Source organism: Alligator sinensis, unplaced genomic scaffold (assembly GCF_000455745.1).
Source record: "Alligator sinensis unplaced genomic scaffold, ASM45574v1 scaffold178_1, whole genome shotgun sequence".
NCBI classification, from domain to species: domain Eukaryota; kingdom Metazoa; phylum Chordata; order Crocodylia; family Alligatoridae; genus Alligator; species Alligator sinensis.
The window spans coordinates 125,858-143,497 of record NW_005842031.1 but is presented as its reverse complement, the minus strand read 5'-3'; positions in this window follow the sequence as shown (position 1 = coordinate 143,497).

Here is a 17,640-nt window from a genome sequence, read left to right as displayed (position 1 = left end):
ATTGAAGGTATGATTGATGGTAAGGATAAGGCTGGAATTCAGCTGCATAAAAGCACTGAGAGATGTAAGTAGCCAAAGCAAAATAAGGCTGTGTCTATAATCATGAAGTTACCGTGCCCAGCAGCAGCCCCTTCAAGCATCATACTTTGCTCCAAATGGGCTGCCCTTAAACCCGAAGCAGTGTCTATAACACAATGGGTGGGTATCAGTGCCAATTAGCTTGCCCTTAAACTAATTAACCTACCTGTAGGGCCATGACTACATTGCTTCCTGTTTAGAGGAAACAGGAATTTTTTGGGTGATATGTTTTATTGGACCAACTTTATATTTGGAAGAAATATAGTTGGTCCAATAAAAGATATTCCTAAAATCCTACCTTGTCTCTCATATTTTCTTGAGCATCATGCCTGCTACACTTCAGTTTAGGAGGCAGTCTGCCCAAGCGCTGCAGGGTGCTTGAGGGTGCTGGTGCAAGGTCAGGCATCTTGAGAGGTAACGTAAGATTCCCTCAGCAGTATAAAGAATGTGGTTGCTTAACAGGATTAAGTCTTCACTACTGGGTTAATTAATTATAGTTCGCACTGCTCTCAGTTACTAAACACCACTTTCAACCAGGTTATGCAACTTTTTTACCTCTGACCTTGTCACAGTAGATTTTCCTTTAGCAGAAGGGACATAATATCTGCTTAGTTTTAACAGTCAAGTTCCCAGGGGAGACTGGGTGGATAAAGGATCTCGTGCTCTTCTTGAGTGTGCCAGCCCATAACTAAGACTAGTTTAAGCACCTTTTCTCTCCTCAAAGAGGAGAGATTCTTATTAAAAATAGAGCATAGAAAATGCCTGCAATCTGTCAGAGCCTGCATACTTGTTCTCCCAGCAAGGGGAGGAGTTGAGTTGGAGAGAATGAGTGAGCACTTAGGAGAGCGAGAGGGTGTGTGTGTTGGGGGGGCAGCTGCCCAGCAGACTGTGGTTGTTTTTACATGTGCTCCTGGGGGGGAGGGAAGGGCGCTTTAATTAGAACAGCTCTGAGAGTCGCTTGAGTTAAAGTACCGCAGCACCTCATGTATCAGTGTCCCCACGCTTCAAAATGGTGGCGGGGGTGCTTTAACTAAAGCTCTTAGTTAAAGTACCCCCACCACCATTTTGAAGTGCAGGGATGCCGATACACAAGACACGGAGGCTGGCTGGAGTGCGGTAATAAGCACACTCCAGAAGACTTGATTAATCGAGTCTGCTCTGACACGCTGTAGTTACAACATGTAGGAGCAGCCTCCCCTCATGTTTACAGGCACCCCACATGGGGTTGAGCTTGCAGATTTTGATGTGGGCAGTTGTTGTGAACAGGGAGGCATGGCAGCCCTTTCCTGGAGCCTGGGGCTGCTGATCTGCTTCAACCCAATGGGGCTGTGCGGCCGGGAGATGGGTTGCTGTGGCCTGGGATGGTGCCTGGAGTCACTTAGTCTTCTACTGTGGGGTTGCTCTGCTGCTTGAGGTTTGCACCTTGACCCTGAAGCCTCTTTCTCACCTTTAAGACAAGATGAGTGGGTCCTGTGCCCAGTGAGGCAGTGAGGGGAGCCAGCCCAATCAATCAGGTAAGAGTGTGTCTTTACCCTTACCTCCCTCAACTCTTTCCATTCTTTCTTTAACAGATTAAAGCAGTTAAATTGGCGAGGGCAGGTAGCAATTATTTGGGCCCAAGGGCCACTTAGAGAGTTTTGGTGAGCTGCCATGGGCTGAGTCAGCATCCCCCACCCCAACAGCTCACCAAAACGCCTTAAGTAGCTCTGCTCTGTGTGTGGCTGAGATGGGGCCTGGGCTGAGATTGTGGGATCATGATAGCATGGGACTGGGACCCAGGGCAGAACCACAATCTACTCTGCACGCACCCCTGCGACAGGTAGCAGTTTCATGGGCAGAGGTGTGTGGGATGCAGATTGCGGATGTGCCCTGGGCCCCAGCCCTACGCTGTCACCACTCCATGAGCCTGTCCTGCTCCCAGACACCACTCTCTGCCTGCCAGCGTGCGTCCTGCCTGTGGGGGTCCAGCTGCCAGTGATGATTGCAGGGCAGATATGCCAGGGTGCTGGGCAGCGGGACCAGGTTTGGCTGCAGTGGCAGCCGGAAGGAGCTGCCATCACTGGGGCTGCTGGGAAGTGAGTCCAGCCACCGTGCCACCCCAGTCTTGCTGTGCACCCAGGGGCAGCGGGATCGAGGGACCTGCCATAGGCCAGACAAAATCCCTTGGCAGGCCAGATTTTCTACATGTATGTTCTATAAGCTTTGTAGCCCCTAGATGTAAGAGCCCCGCCACACCCTACAGCTGCCCCATTAAGGCCATAAATGTACCATAGTCAAACAAATACCATATTTTCTCACATATAACCTAAATCTTTTCCTCCAAAACCAGCTGGGGAAAATTGGGATGCATATTATATGCAAACGTGATGGGCTAGCTGGTAGTGATTTAGCCCAGGGGTTTTGAAAGGGTAAAAGATGATTGGAGGACTTTCCTCAACAATCAGGCCCCAGAGACTCACCCTCCATGTCCCCTGATTAGCCCCTTGGGTCACCTGGAGGGAGATAAAAGGGGCAGCATGGCTCACTCAGGAGAGACCAGTGAGGGACCACAAGGAAGGAGTTTCAAAGAGCTGGGCCAGCAGGGCAGGAGCAGTTGCATCAGAAGAGCCTGAAGGAGTGGGACCTGCAGGCAGCAGTTGGACCCTCAGCAGGGCGGTGTGCGGTCGGCAGGAGAGGCTCCCCCCTGGGCTTTAGGATCCCCTACAAGCAGCTGCAGCCAGCAGGAGAGGCTCCTCTGCTCCAGCAAGGATCTGAGCAGTGACCTGAGAGGGTCCCAGCTCGGCTTCCAGCTCCTCCAGTCAGAGACCAGGCAGCTCAATGTGAGGCCGGGGCTCTGGGAAGATCAAGATCCCTAGCAGCTTGGAGCAGTGCCAGCACTGGTGCCTGTATGGTAGAGTTTCTGCCCACTCTGTGGGAAATATGAGTTCAAGTCCCAGTTGGGCTGAACTGGGGTGAGTAAAGTGACAGCAAGAAATTCTTATTGCAGTGGAAAGGGGTCATTGTGTTTCCCCTCCTGCCCCTCCCCCCCCCTTCCCGGGTACCTAGGCCCTATATTTCTTGTTATTTGACGTTTTGTATTTTGTGCCTTTTATATTTCACCAACCAGTATTGTTCGTTTTGCTGTTTGTGTTTTATATTTTGTTAACCCTGTCTTTTGTCAACTGGATGAATATGTCTATGATTGTAAGTGTTTAACCTTTATTGAATCCTGTCCCCTCAGGGCATTGTAGTGTCCCCCATGCCCGCTGGCTTATACTGGTTATGTTCCCAGTACTGTTCTCTCATTAAAAGGTCTATGGTTAAGTCCCCATTGGTGGTTTGGCTCTGCTCTATAGGGGGAGGAGGGTCTCTACACCTCCCATAGCGCTTGTGCACTTGCCCTGATCCCTTAAATTGAAGAGGGGGTACGTCTTGGAGTACTGCCTGGGTTACACAAGGAAAAGGCTCCATGTGGTTCTGGCCATTTGGCAGGAGGGAGCAGCTCATCCCCACCACTCCCACTGCCAAAGGTCTGGGCCCACTGGAAGCCCCACTCCCCAACAACCTGCTGGATCAGGCTGGTATAGAGGTCTGGCCTGTAACTGGAGTCTGGGACTGCGTGCTGGCTCTGGAGCTGTATGTTTTGTCTGGCCCAGCACGTGGCTCTGAAGCCAGCATGGAGGATTGAATCCATTCTGTAGCCTCAGTGCCACTGTGCATAGCTCCAAGATATTTGTATAACAAAACTCCAGGGTTGGCTGAGTGAGGCCATGAGAGAAATTTTTTTGCCACCTGAATTATCACTTGAGGAGACTGAAGTCCAGACTGAAGAAATACCCCCAGGACTCATACACTTTGGCTTACACCAGCTGAGCATTTTGCACTTGGCACAAATGACACTTGGCCCATATGGTACTACCTCAGTTTACTTTGTACGGGAGTTGGCCAGTCAATGGACGTAATGAAGAAGTGAGGTTTCATCAATGGTTTGTTTACTGGTGACTGTGCCTACACACCACAAGCAATGCCACACAGTAAGGTCCCTATTTTAAGACAAGACTAACATATCATATACAGGGAGGTGGAAAAGAGTGGCTTGAGAAGGCAAGAAGTCCTGTCCTGTGTGCTATATGTGTGTGCAAAGGCATAGCTGACAACCATGCTGCCTTCCCAGTGCTCTTGTTTTTAGAGACCAAACTGAATCAAATGCTGCCCTCTAGAGCATGTATGCATGCTACACAGACACTATGGGCACATTAATACTGCAGCCACAGAAGTGCTTCTCATTAAGGGTAAACTAGCCCACACCAAACTTTGTGCTACCCTAGCTAGATGGCTACCTGTATCCAAGCTAACTGGTTTACCTAGCTGAGGATCTCTGATGGTGAGTGATGAGTGCTTCTGCTCCACCTCTGTTGCTGTTCTATGGATATCTCCTTTCAGGACAGCAGAAATAATGGCAGGAAGAAGTACTAAGATTAACAGATGGCACCTAAGCTGGAAAGTTTAGATGCTGAACAAAATTGAAGTTTAGGGCTGTTTAGAGACAGGGTTTTGGTACAGGCCTATCTCTACATGTACCTGAACAAAGCATGAGCATAGGTGGGTCCATGGCTCCTGACATGGCTGTCTTCAACGCATCTATCAGTCGTGCAAGATTAGTGAAAGCACATCTACATTTATTGAGGAATTTCATTCCTTTGGCAAGTTTTTCATTTTTTTTTCCTGTCTGAAATGTCTAAATTCAATGCTTATCATAAAATATGAAGTTATTTTATTAGCTTTCCTCCCACAGTTGGCAGAATAACTACTTCACCCACCCTGACTGATGCGGAAATGAAGGAGCTGTGTCTTCTTGTCAAATTCTCTAGGCAAAATCAAGTGTGGAAATGAAAGTATGACATTTCTGTCACTCCAAATTGTATCTATTTGCTGCCTTTTACTGGAGTGTGGGTTTATAAGAAATCTATTTATAATGGACTCTCTTAGAGTTGAAATGGAGGGGATGTAGAGGGCCTAGCTTGTATAGTTATGACTGAAATTGGGTTAAAATTTCAGGATGTTCATGTCAAGTGGTTGGTTCAGGTTGATACTGAAGGAAAAAGGGGTTAAGGTTATCAGACTGATGACATAAATGTTCATAGCCAGAACTTTAGTGTTGTGTAACACAGTGGGGGCCAACCTTTTTGGCAGGCATATCACAAATGTACTCCTTATACTACCCGAGTGTTGTTCTCAATCTGGTCCACTTCTCTGCCCAATCTGCTGCTCTGCTTTTTGCTTCCTGCCCTGTGCTCTCTGCCCCAACTCTTGCTCTGCCTACTGCTCCCTGCCTTATCTGCTGCGGTGTTGCCTGTCTTTAATTTAACACATGCCACACACACACAGTCTGCCCATGCCACTTGCCACACTCATGCTATATGTTGGGTACCCCTGGGGTAATACATAGATATAATAATAATAATGTTCTGGGCTTCATAAATAAACGTACTTTACTTCTGTGCTTCTCTGAGGCCAAAAGGCGATAGAACTGCTTGAAGTAGCCAGCTAGGGACTCCCTCAGGGTAGGGATCCTCATCTTTTATTAGAGGTGGCTACACTGCCCATATCTTCCCTGTGTGGTGGAGGTCATGCTACAGCAGGTGTAGGCATATCTGATGTATGCTGTGCTCTGACAGTTCCTACTGGTTTAATCGTTCACTGCAAACAAATTTAGCTTAAACGATGCTGTGTTTAGGCTGTGTTGACTACACTGGGCATGGTGGAAAACTGATCTCAGCATTGAAAAATTGTAACTTGCACCTTGTGCTTCTCACCCAGAACTTACTGATGACAGCTAGGGATTCAGCCCATTGTCTTTTGCAGACTAAACTTGTTTGTTTTTTTAATATGGATAAATATATATAAACAAATACCAGTATATATAAATATTGGTCACAGTTAAGTTACCATTATATAAACAACCAATGGCAAAACTGGCACATGTATTATTTACCCGTCTCACAATTTTCAGTGTGACCAAATACTGTCTGATTTAAACTGGCACAGTTAAATGGCCAAATGGAGCCCTGGACAGATATTAAGTACAAATACTCATACAAGACTGCTATTGCAACATAGAAAAAATGAGAATGTTTCCCCTTTTTCAAACGCCATTTATGTTTATGAGTCATATAGAAACACAAAACACCGATGGCAATAAAAAACATGCTGCTAAATGTGTTGTATCCATGGATTGCAGGGGAGGTTAGGGCCTCTGTGTCCCTAGATAGTCTAAATGTAGCAACATGCCTAAGGAATTATATTTTAAAACTCTGACTGTAATTCTCTTGCTATATAGAAAACTCGCTTGGGAACGATTCGTTTAAAATAGCACAAGACAGATGGAAATTTTATTAAGCTAAGACAGTTGGCAATTACAATTGCAAGCTCAGGAATAATGGAGTTTTATGATTTTCTGTTGCAAAGAATGTGTAAAGTTAAAAGAAAAATCCCTCAAAAAACTAAGCTATAAGAAATTTTAACCATAAAATTAAGTTGTCTACAAGAACAGTCACATTCAGAATAGGGCTATGCGAAACACCATCATTTCGTTGCAATGTCCGTTTTGCCATTCAAAGGGACAGTGTTTCATTTCATCATTGCGTTTTGTTTTGAAAGCACTGTTCCATTTCGTTTTGCCGAAACTTTTGCTGTTTTGACGAGTTTCGACGTTTCGCCCATAGGCTATAATGCAGAATCATGAAAATGCCTAAAACTTTGTCATTTCACCCCCTGCTTCCAGCCTCTTCCCCTTGACTGATGCAGGCACTGAAACAGCCTCTGGGAACTTTTAAAAATCCTCAGAACAGATAAAAATCCTCCCGTCCATCTCCTTCATTTTCAGAGTCATGTCCCTTTCTCCTCCCCTCCCACGCTTCCCCACACCTGCCACTGCTGCTTTTCCTGCTGTCCCTGGGGAGGGGGAAGCTCCAGATCTTCTGCTGGCCCCAGCTGGGCTTTGCCGGGGCTGGACTCAGCTGGGGATGGGTGGGGGATTCCCAGGGACCCGGCAGGGGCGGGAAAACTGCTCTCCCACTTCTGTTGCTACTGTCCCTGTCTGCAGCTGTGCCAGGCCTCTGTGCAGCCTAGCTGAGGTGGGCAGAAGCAGTCCTAGAGCTTCCTCCACCCTCAGGACAGCAGTGCCAGGTGAGGGAGGAGCAGAAGGGGAAGAAGGGACATGCCTCTGAGCACCAACAGGAAGGGAAGGAAGATATTCATCTGCTTTAGGGACTTAAAAATATCCCCGGAGGATCCTATGGTGCACCCAAATTAAAAAATGGGGTGCAGCCATTCTGCTGCACCCCCTCTAGATTTTCCCCTGTCCCTGACCACTCAGACGTTCGCCTTATAAAGCCCTATTTTTGTGCATCTTTACTGAAAATATATTTCCCCTTGAAAGCCCCAAAGAAGAATGTTTCATTCAAATTTAAATTAACGAAAAAACAAACAAAGAAAACCAATACCTGCTGGCTTTTCAGATACTGACTTTTGTTTCATGTTACTTGCCTATAGGTCAAGAAATAGTTTGTCTCTGCTCCATCAAACTTTGTTTGGCTGTATACCTTTAATGATTTGCCATTTAGATTTGGAGAAGACAGGCTGTCATTTAATAAAGTTTTAAGTACTGTTGTGTGCTCCTACTGCTGCCATTGGGACTTTTTGCCATTTTTAGTTGGAACAGAATCAGAAATTGTTTATGTGACTGGTGGGCCCTCTATTGGTTGACTGAAGCTTAGCAGGTACAGAAAGATCTCATAGATAACACAAAGCAGACCTACTTAAGTTCAAGTGAGTGAGGTTTGTATATATATATATTTATTCTTGGAGGGGGCAGGTGGACCTATAGAACCAGGGTCCAGTACTGGATGAGTATGGGGAAGAGGTAGCAACCTGCCCATAAGCTATATTGAACAGTAGTCCCAACTGAAGCAAGGTCTGTGCATTTGAACTGAACTGAGTGCATACTCATTATGGTTGAATGTAAAACGGCACTTTACAAAATATTTTTTTCAGAATATTCAGTTTTTTGTCTCTGGATTGCTCAACAAAAACAATTTTTCCACTGGGAATTTTTTAAGCACTTTGTCCTATCTTGCTTTAGTCAGTTCTGTTGTTAATCTAATATAGCCATTAGATGTTTCCTTTACCATTAACTCTTGTATTCTGGTTGACTACATTTTCATAGAAGGTACTTTTATTGTTTTTAGCTACTTTTTAAAAAAATAAATTGCTATAATTTCTGATTAGATGCGATTCTTTTTCACTGGATCCAGGAATGAGGGGAAATTCCCTTGAGGGTGACAGAACATTCACTTTGCCTTCCTCCAAATGTCTGGTCCACTTTTAAAAAAGTGAAGGGAAATTCCAGAATCTAGTAGAAATAGCTATATCTCTTTCTATATTTCTTATGAGAAGGTTTCTGTATTAGACATGAGCACAGGACCATCCTCTAGATAAGATAAGGAACAGGAAATGTGACTTGCTAAAAAGTCTTATAGGAGTTTTGCAGGAGTCAAGGATTTTTTGGGATGATATCTTTCTTTGGACCAACTGTATAGTCGAGATAAAGTTAGACAAGCTTTCAAATGCAAAGCGTTCTTCTATAAGAGTGTGTAAGGCCCATGGGCAAAACATGGGTGACTGGTGCTGCCTTAGTCAGGGGGAGGGGAGTGGCATGGGGTCAATCCAAGTCTTACTTGCCAGGCCATGGAGCACTCTCATAGATTGTTCCCAGTCTCTGCACTTAGCCTGATGTTGCAGTTGCCTAAATAAAGGAAACCTACCCCTGTGGAGCTATGAGATCCCCAGATAAGAGAGAAGTATGAAACTGTAGCATAATACATAATCAGATATACTGTCCTCTTGCTCTGTTGTGGGATGCAATGTCATGGTTAAGATCTTAGGTTTTTTCCACTGATATTTTTAGAATACAGCTTGTGAACAGAGAGTAGGCAAAAATGTATGACACATCAGATTTCAGGGTATAGTAGTTATTAGCTTCTGATGCTTGAGCACATCTGGAGGGAACATAATGCCCTCGTGTGGTGGAGCGTGTGGGAAGCAGTCCTGGCATATACAGAACTGACCTGAATTGCACACGCAATGTCTTCTGATTAGGAGGTGCTGGTGGAGAGAATTTAAAGGATTTTTCTGTCGGTTATAAATACAGGGATAGCAGTCTTATGAAAAATATACCTAAATTTCTTTATATAGCTCTCTGGGAGAGCAGGAAAGCTATTCTGGATGCTGTGTGATCAGCACTCATATTGTGCCTTTCATCTGAGGTCTGGGTGCCGTTCAAATACATTGACTTAGCCTTACAATAACTTTCTAGCAGTAGTTAAGTAGTGTCTTCATGTTACAGAAAAGCAAAGTGAAACACATGGTGTTACGTGCTTTGATAAAGAAGCAGTGGTTGAAGCACAAATTACCCTTTTCAGTGCAGAAACATATGTAGAAATGCAAATTTAATGTCTAGATTCTGCAGTTCCCTTGGTTCATAAAGTGTGGTCCAGCTGATATGGCACTACATTAGGTGTTTGGAGACATTGGTTTTATTGTCTTCTTTGCCACTGTCATTCTCTGTGATCTCCAGGCAAGACTTTTATCCTCTTTGGCCATGTAGTCACATATCCAGGGGACAAAGGAAAGGGAGCTTTAATTAATTATTCATTGCATTGACTTTAATCAAATTAGTTCTGATTTAATTGTTAAACACTAAAGTAGACAAAATGAATTGTGGTTTTAACATGTGTTGGCTGATCTAGATGCATCCTACTGAGAAGCCTCAGTCTTACCGCAACCAGCTGACTAATGTTAAAACTGCAGCTAGCTTTGTTTCCGTGAAGATATCAAATATGTTACTTAACACATTTTATTCCTGGCATACGGATGGCCTCAGGGTCTCAGTTCCTCCATCTGCTAAGCAGAGATAACACTCTTCCACCTTCATAGAGAATGTTGTGATCATCAGCTGAAAGTGCCAACTATGTATTAGCATTACTGGAAGTGTAGCTCTAGGCCTTCGACCCCACTGATTTGCATTGCTTGTACACAGGCCCCCCTGGGTGATTGTAGCAGGAGGCATAGCAGTTCTACCTTTGACTCACTGCCCCACAACCAGATTCAGGCATTATTAATTCTTCTGGGCCCTCCTTGTAGCTTGTGTTTAGTTTTGGAGTGGTGGTGATAGGGAATGAACTTTTAGTTCTGCTTTTTCCTGGCTTCATTTCACACAGCACAGTGCTCCTGTGGATATTTTATGGAGGGGGGGAAATGGCGAAAAAGAAGGAAAGAGGAAGCATTCAACTCTGTCCCTTTCTTCCTCTGAAGTATGGGGCCACTGTGTTTTTCCTTTTGGGGAGGGCAGGTCTGTTCTCTTGTGTAAAAAGCATGTGTGGGAAGCATAAGGGCCAGGGTCAGTGAGGAAGTCAGCAGCAAAGGCAGGAATAAAACCCAGATCTCCTGTCTCCCTGTCTAGCTGCATCATCATCCTTCCTTCTAGGGGAAAGAAGGGTGAAATCCTTGGCTTTGTTTTAAGCAGCTGTATTCTCTGTGGATTACTGAGGAACGTTTCTAAGAGGACAGCTTGAGAAATGCTCTTTGGCTAGCGATCTAAATTTAAATCACTTAATTTTTCCTAGGATACCTCAGGTCCTAACTGGTGATCTGAGAATGAAAGGGCTGATGGCTCATGAAAGGTAAGTATTTGGTAAGGCCAATAATCAGTTGTTGGCATATTTTATGCTTAATATTGTTTGCCATGGCAGATGTATTTGTATAACTGTTGCCCCAGACACTGGGATCAGGTGGAGGTAGAAGCCTCTGAGAACACAGAGGGAGTAGATAAAATATAAAAATAATTCTAACCAGTTACTGATCTAGTACCGTTTGGTTAAAATATATAACTGACGGCTAGGTGCAGGGTTGTGTTAGTTGATACTTCATATTTTTACAATACCTTAAAATATAGACAAGTGTGAATTATATATAAAACATTTAATAGTGTCCATCTCTCTCCTTAGGCTTTATGTCACTTGACTGCCTGGACTAGAAAGTCTTTGGTATAACAATGCCCTTGTATCTATCTGCACAGCAAATAGCACAATGGACTCCTGTTCCTGATAAATGCTTAAAAGTACTGTTACATTATAAATGGCCCTGATTCATGACAGTACTTAAGCTTGGTCTGAAGTGCTTTCTTGAATTGGGACCTAATTAAGAGTTGTGTATCTGCCTACAGAAATGGGCTATTATTTTAAAGGCATTTGAAATGTTATTTTCTATGTAGTCAACTTTTTAAATTAGGTCCACTATTTAGGTACTTAGAAACAATTATTCTTGCATCTTGGAAACTTTGCCAAGGAAGTCTTTTAAAAAACATAGAATACAAGGGCTAAGTGATATACTTCATATAATATACATATCATATACATAATATATACAATACATAATATATACAATAATATAACATCAACATATATTGTGCTATATTATTGTATATGATAATATAATGACATAATATACACATAATATACATATCATAATAAAAGGACTAAGGGGAACCAATGACTACTGAAGCAATGTTTCACCTCTGGTAGCCCTGGGAGAAATGCAGTCTGTGGTCACAATAAAAATAATGGTGCTTTACATATTCAGAGTGTAGGATAAACCTTTGTGGTTTCATTTGAGTTTTCTTTTGTTTATGAAAATCCACAGTATATTATTTTTCAGCTTTACAGTTTTCTCAGTATTTTTTTAACCGATTCATGCCTTATTTCTGTTGCTGCTTTCTGTGGTTCACTGACATGTTCCATATTTCAATAGCTTTTCATTTAAATAAATTCTTTGTGAATTAATGGCATTGTAGTTATCTCCTTTGAGATGCTAGAGCTGATACTGATAATCCCTCAGCAGCCAGATGTACAATGTCTAGCAGCAACAAGACCTGGGAATAGAGTGACATCTCACTTGAGTAAAGCAAACAGGTTTTGGCTCCTGATCTTTGCTTGCCTCTTTGCTGTTAGAGTATAATCTACTAACTTTCTCTTTTTCCACACTATCTCATTGTTAAACAGCTGTAAGTAGCTGTGTTTTTATGCCTAGCTGTTCTCTTTTCAGAGCTCTGATTTTTCTGTAGGCGTCTGCAAGCTTTACAATTTACCTGAGAAAGAGGTGTGTGTAAAGTGCTTTAATGCTAACAAACTGAATTCCCCCCAACCCTGAATTTATTCAGATAAAACTCCAATTGACTTCAGCTTTTCTATGAAGAAAGAGTTCAGTTATGCTTCTTTGCTTTCATAGAATCATAGAAAAGCAGGGATGGAAGGGACCTCAGGAAGTTGTCCTGTCCAACCCCCTGCTCCAGGCAGGATGATCCCTATTTTGTCTTCACCATATTTTATAACCTGTCCCTACTCTTGGTGTGCTGATGTAAACTGCAGAGACCTAAAACTTCCTTGTGGTGCCCCCAGCTGGCACTGAGAGTATGTTCCCGCTGGGTCCCTGATTCATCTGCCACAACTTGATAGAATTGTAAAGAAAAGGTAGGTTCAGTGGTGTTCCTTCCCCTCAGACCCGAAGACAGGATATTCACAGGTTTGCCGTGGTTGTTCTCTGGGCTTTGCCTCCCCTACATCCTGTCCACTTGCCAGCCGCGTAGATCTTCGTGCCATCTCCCTGACTCAAGGTTATGGCTCATGCATTGCCCTGAGAGGCATCCGCCTCCACAACTGTAGGTACAGTGCAGGTGTGGACAATCAGCCTGACTGCCCTGGTCCCTATGTCAACCCTGAGGCCTTAAGTGCTGGCTTCAGGGCCGGGGCGTGGGGTGGGGAGGGTGGTATATAAAGTTGGTCGATTTTCTTAGGGAACTGCCGCTACATTCCTTGATATAGAAGAGCAGGTCTAACAGTAAGATTGATGATATAATAAGTTATCTTTTCCTATCGTGAACTGTTACAGCATTATGTCCACCTAAACCCACTGTAGCAGCACTGTATAAAACTTGGCAATACAATGCATCAAAATTGATGCTTAAAGCTTTACTGAGATTATAAACTACCATAAATATAGTGGAGCATAAACTTCTGGAGATGGAATCATAAATTTGGGTGAGGGAAAGCCCCTTATGATCTCACAAAGGGCTGATCCAGTTGGTGCTGAGTGCCCCCTCCTTCCTGCAGAGAACTTAGCACCTGGCAACATTGAATCGTGCATCTGAGAGAGATATGTGGCTTTCAGAAAATAAAATGCCTACAATATTCCTTCTTCTGCTTTTCCAGATGTCAGACAGTGAAGCTGCATGTTATTCTCTCTGTCAGCTGTTTGACAGTTCTGCTGCTTTTTAAATAAATATAATTTTTAAGATGCTAAATCATTAAGAACATGTTTAAAAATAGTTTTGCCCACCTACTAGGACCTGAGTTCAAGATTCTGTGTGTTGATTGCAGGACTTGCTGTCACAGATGCCTAAACGTTTCAGGGAGCTTGGTTCCTCGTGGTGCTTAGATGTTTCTCTATAGTTCTTACAGGAAACACTTAAAAATGTGACCTTGGATCCTGTCAGTTTGGAGACACAGTGAATTCCTCCCACTTTCCCACCCAAAGCCAGAAACAAAAAAAAATCATGCTATTTACTTTTTGTAATTTGTCTGCCAGGTTATTTCACTATGCCCCACTCCTGCACTGTTATTTTGGTAGGTACAGGATTGAGTGATCTAGCATTTCACTCATTTCTGTTTTGCCCCCATAAAAATTCAGTTTACCTATAACCTTCAGTAGAGTATGACATGAAATCTGTACAAGGATGTATCTATATTAAGCAACTGCTTGTCTGAAGTGATCATCCCCAAATGTACTGTACTTCTCTGCTCTTCACAAGCCTGTCTATGTGTCCAACTTTTACTGCTCTTTTTAAGTTTTAATAGCTTCTGTTAACTTTCAATGCTTCTAATTGCAATCTGCCACCACCTTAAATGTAAAAGAAAACTACACTCTCAAACCTTTCTATCATTTCTCCTTAGTCCATCAAGCTGGCTTGCTTGTTCTTGGCTTCTGCTATCATGGCTTTTTTGCCTCTGTTTTTGTGCCTGTCCAATTTCAGTGATCATTTTGAGGCAGAGACCTTTTGAAAATAGGACAAATAAAGCGTTATGCTCATATCTGGAACTCCAGAAATAATAATGATAAAAGAAAAGTCAAAGTTAGTGTATATGGCAAGTGCTTCTTAGTTATAAGATTTTTGTTAAGAATATATTTTCTCACTGGGTTACCATTGTTTAAAAACTTAGATTTTAAAGAAGCCCCAAACACTTTTAAAATTGTGTGTAAATTTGTGTTTTTGGCAGTGCAACACTTCATGCTGATGTTTTACTTGCACACTGTTTATGTACAGCAGCTTTTGCATTTACTCATGGATGCTGAAGGCTTGCATGCTTACCTGCTTGATTACTGCATATACATGTGGTTTGAGAGCAAGTCAGGTTTTTTGTGTATAAAACATCTTGATTCCAAAAAAAATGGATGCTTAACTGCTTTTAGTAAGAAAAAATGGTACCCTCAAGATTAGAAAATGTATCCCATCAGGTTTATGGTATTTGTATATTCTCTGCATGCTGTACTGTGAGATTTTCAAGGGTACCTAAGTGACTTGGACAAGCCCAAAGGACTTATGCTCCTAAGTCACTTGAGTGCTTTTGAAGAAAAACCCCTCTATCGTAGCTGTTACAACTGCAGTGCACCATAAACACAAGGTATGTTAGCCTTTTGGGCTAAGTCCAGACAGTCAAAAAGCCTGAGGCTGAATTGATTCAATCTTCTTAGGCAAGTCTAAGCTAATTGAACTGATAAGCAAGTGAACAGACATTCACTTTTGATTCTGGAAATGCAGCCACATGCCTGCAGTGGCCCAGGCCAGACGCCAGAGGAAGAGTGCTAAAGAACACATCCCTGCTCTGCTGAAGCAGATAGCTCGAGCCAAAGCTAGCCTGCTACCCTGTGAAGGGAGAGGGGTGGGGCTTGTGGGGGAGGTGCAAAGCATCCTGGGATGCTGGGGGAGTGTGAGTTAGCTTGAATCTGGAGGGGATCTGGGACAGAAGTTCAATAAACCAATTTAATCTAAATCAGTTAAGTCTGATACTAGATCCATCCAGGTTTATCATAAAGTGGTTTTGGCCATTTTGAAAGTGGTTTATGTGCGCTGAACTTCTGTTGTGTTACAAATTTGAACTGGTATCTGATCACTTATACTGGTTTATGTGTAATTGCTGTTCCTAGCCCAAAAGTTTTTGAACAGACCATATGTACCTTTTGAGCATTTGTACAAATCTAATCAAGCTAGAATGTATTGCATGCTTTTCAGCCTCAGTGCTGAGTATTTTTTCATTTCTTCGTTTAACTTAGATCTTTGAACAGATTCTCTTGAAATCTTGGCCAACTCCAAAGAAAATGGGTTTTAAATGAAGGTCAGGTGCCATCCTTGGCACACTGGAAACTTATGTGGAAAAATAATAAAATTTTCCTAATATTCAATATTTTTTAAACCTATGTATTTTTCACTCCTTTGCTGTTTGAAGTAGCCATCTAAACAAGAGAATATATTCTGTAGGCAACATGGGGCAACTGATCTTGTGTATGGTACCATCACATGCACACGAAGTAAACAGAAGAAAATAGAAGATTTTTTCCCTTCTATTCACCTTTTTCTGTGTAAATCTTGGAATTACTTAGCACACTAGATTTTAAAATAAATTAGGACAGAATGTGATACGTTTTTAGGAGGGCCATCAATTTTGCTTCTGCAAACATGTAGGTATTGGGTCACTGCATATGAGCGCAGCCTTTGAGTCTAGTGAGTTCACACACCTGAACACAGGTTTGCAAGATCAGGGCCTGTGTGTGTGCACGCTCTTGGGTTAAATGAACTTTTGCACGTTGGATCCTTATCTGTTTCTCTCCGTCTTCTCTTCCCTTCCTTCTTCCCATCCCAGTGCTGGGGATGGTCCTTTTACTGTTTTTACACCTGCTAGGTCTCAGGCTGAGCCCAGATAATTAGCCCATATGTTGTTGTTTATTGCAATAAAAATACCAGATTACTTACAGAGAAATTAAGCAATCTTTTTAGTTTCAGAGCACAGGCTTATGGGACACCCAAGGACAGCTGTAACGCTCTTCTTTTCAAGAAGTTCTGGTTAACGTCAGTTAGGAAAGCTCTTGGTAAACAAATGAATAATTGATCGCTCAGCTTTCACATAGCTACTGCGTTTCTGGGCCCACATGACTCATTTGTGAACCATTCCTGTCGTCCTAATGCCATAACATTGGAGAAATGATGATTGTTTCTTGGAGATTCTTCTGTGGACATAGTTGCCAAGACCAAAGCTGTAATGGTTTGTTATTATGACCTTTGTTATTCCATTAGGCTCAATTGCTTTAAAAAAATGATGTGTGCATACTTTAGGAAAGTTTTTACCCTTTACATTGACCTGACATCATAGTTTATACTACAAAATGTATTAATGACAAAGTAGTGTTTTCATGTCAGGAGGACAAATTTTAACAACTATTATCTGCCCCTAGTCATCATAAATATAAATGGATTGGTAAAACAGATCTTGTTAATGTAGCCAAGACAAATGCTAGGCTATATTTCAAATCAATTGAAACACTAGTCTATACACTCCAAGCTTTTTGCACAGCTTGAAATACATTATTGTCAAATGGTTGTTAACATGAATTTTCCAATGGTTTTTGTAATGACCTATTTGAAGCAAACAATCCAGGCATTTTACATATATTGCTTGAAGAAATGTGCATGTTCTTGAGGGAGCAGGGAGTGCACAAGGGGAATTAAATTAGCATCTTTATCATAGTATTCAATGCTTATTTTCTCCCAAAAAGTTAGACAATGTTGTTCTCAAGAAATCTTGGGAACATTACAGAGCTGCTTAAATATGTTTTACAAACAAACAGCTATACTTATAACTTTATTTTTTTAATCAACTTTAATACACTGCCAGAGTTTGAGGGTGCCGGTATGCATCAATAGAATTTGTATCTATACTACTCGGTCTCTATTTTGGATAGGATGTTGGGGGTTAGTGGCAGTGTACATCAGCCCACCAAGCGTTGGAACCAGCCACTAAAGTGCAATTAGACAGAAAGGTGACTGAAAAAATGTGTGCATTAAATTCAACAGAACTGTTTCCTTCAGTGTCAAATGTGCATATTGCAGTGATAACAAACCCCACATTTTTTACTACTTACTGATTTGCTTTGTGTGACAGAGCCAACAAGCTTATTGAGAGAGGTGGATTCAGTTTTGGCCTTGATAGAATTGCTATCAAAAATACTTCAAAAACAGGTTCAACTTCCTCCCCTGACTTGCACCCTTTTTCATACTGGTTGATTGTACAGATATAACAGAGGGCAACCTATAGCTCTGCACTGCTGGTAGCCATTTATGAAGAAGAAATCTCACTGCTGCCTTCCTGGTTGTGTTGAAAAGCAGACTGTTAACAAAATGCATGTTAGTGGAGTAGG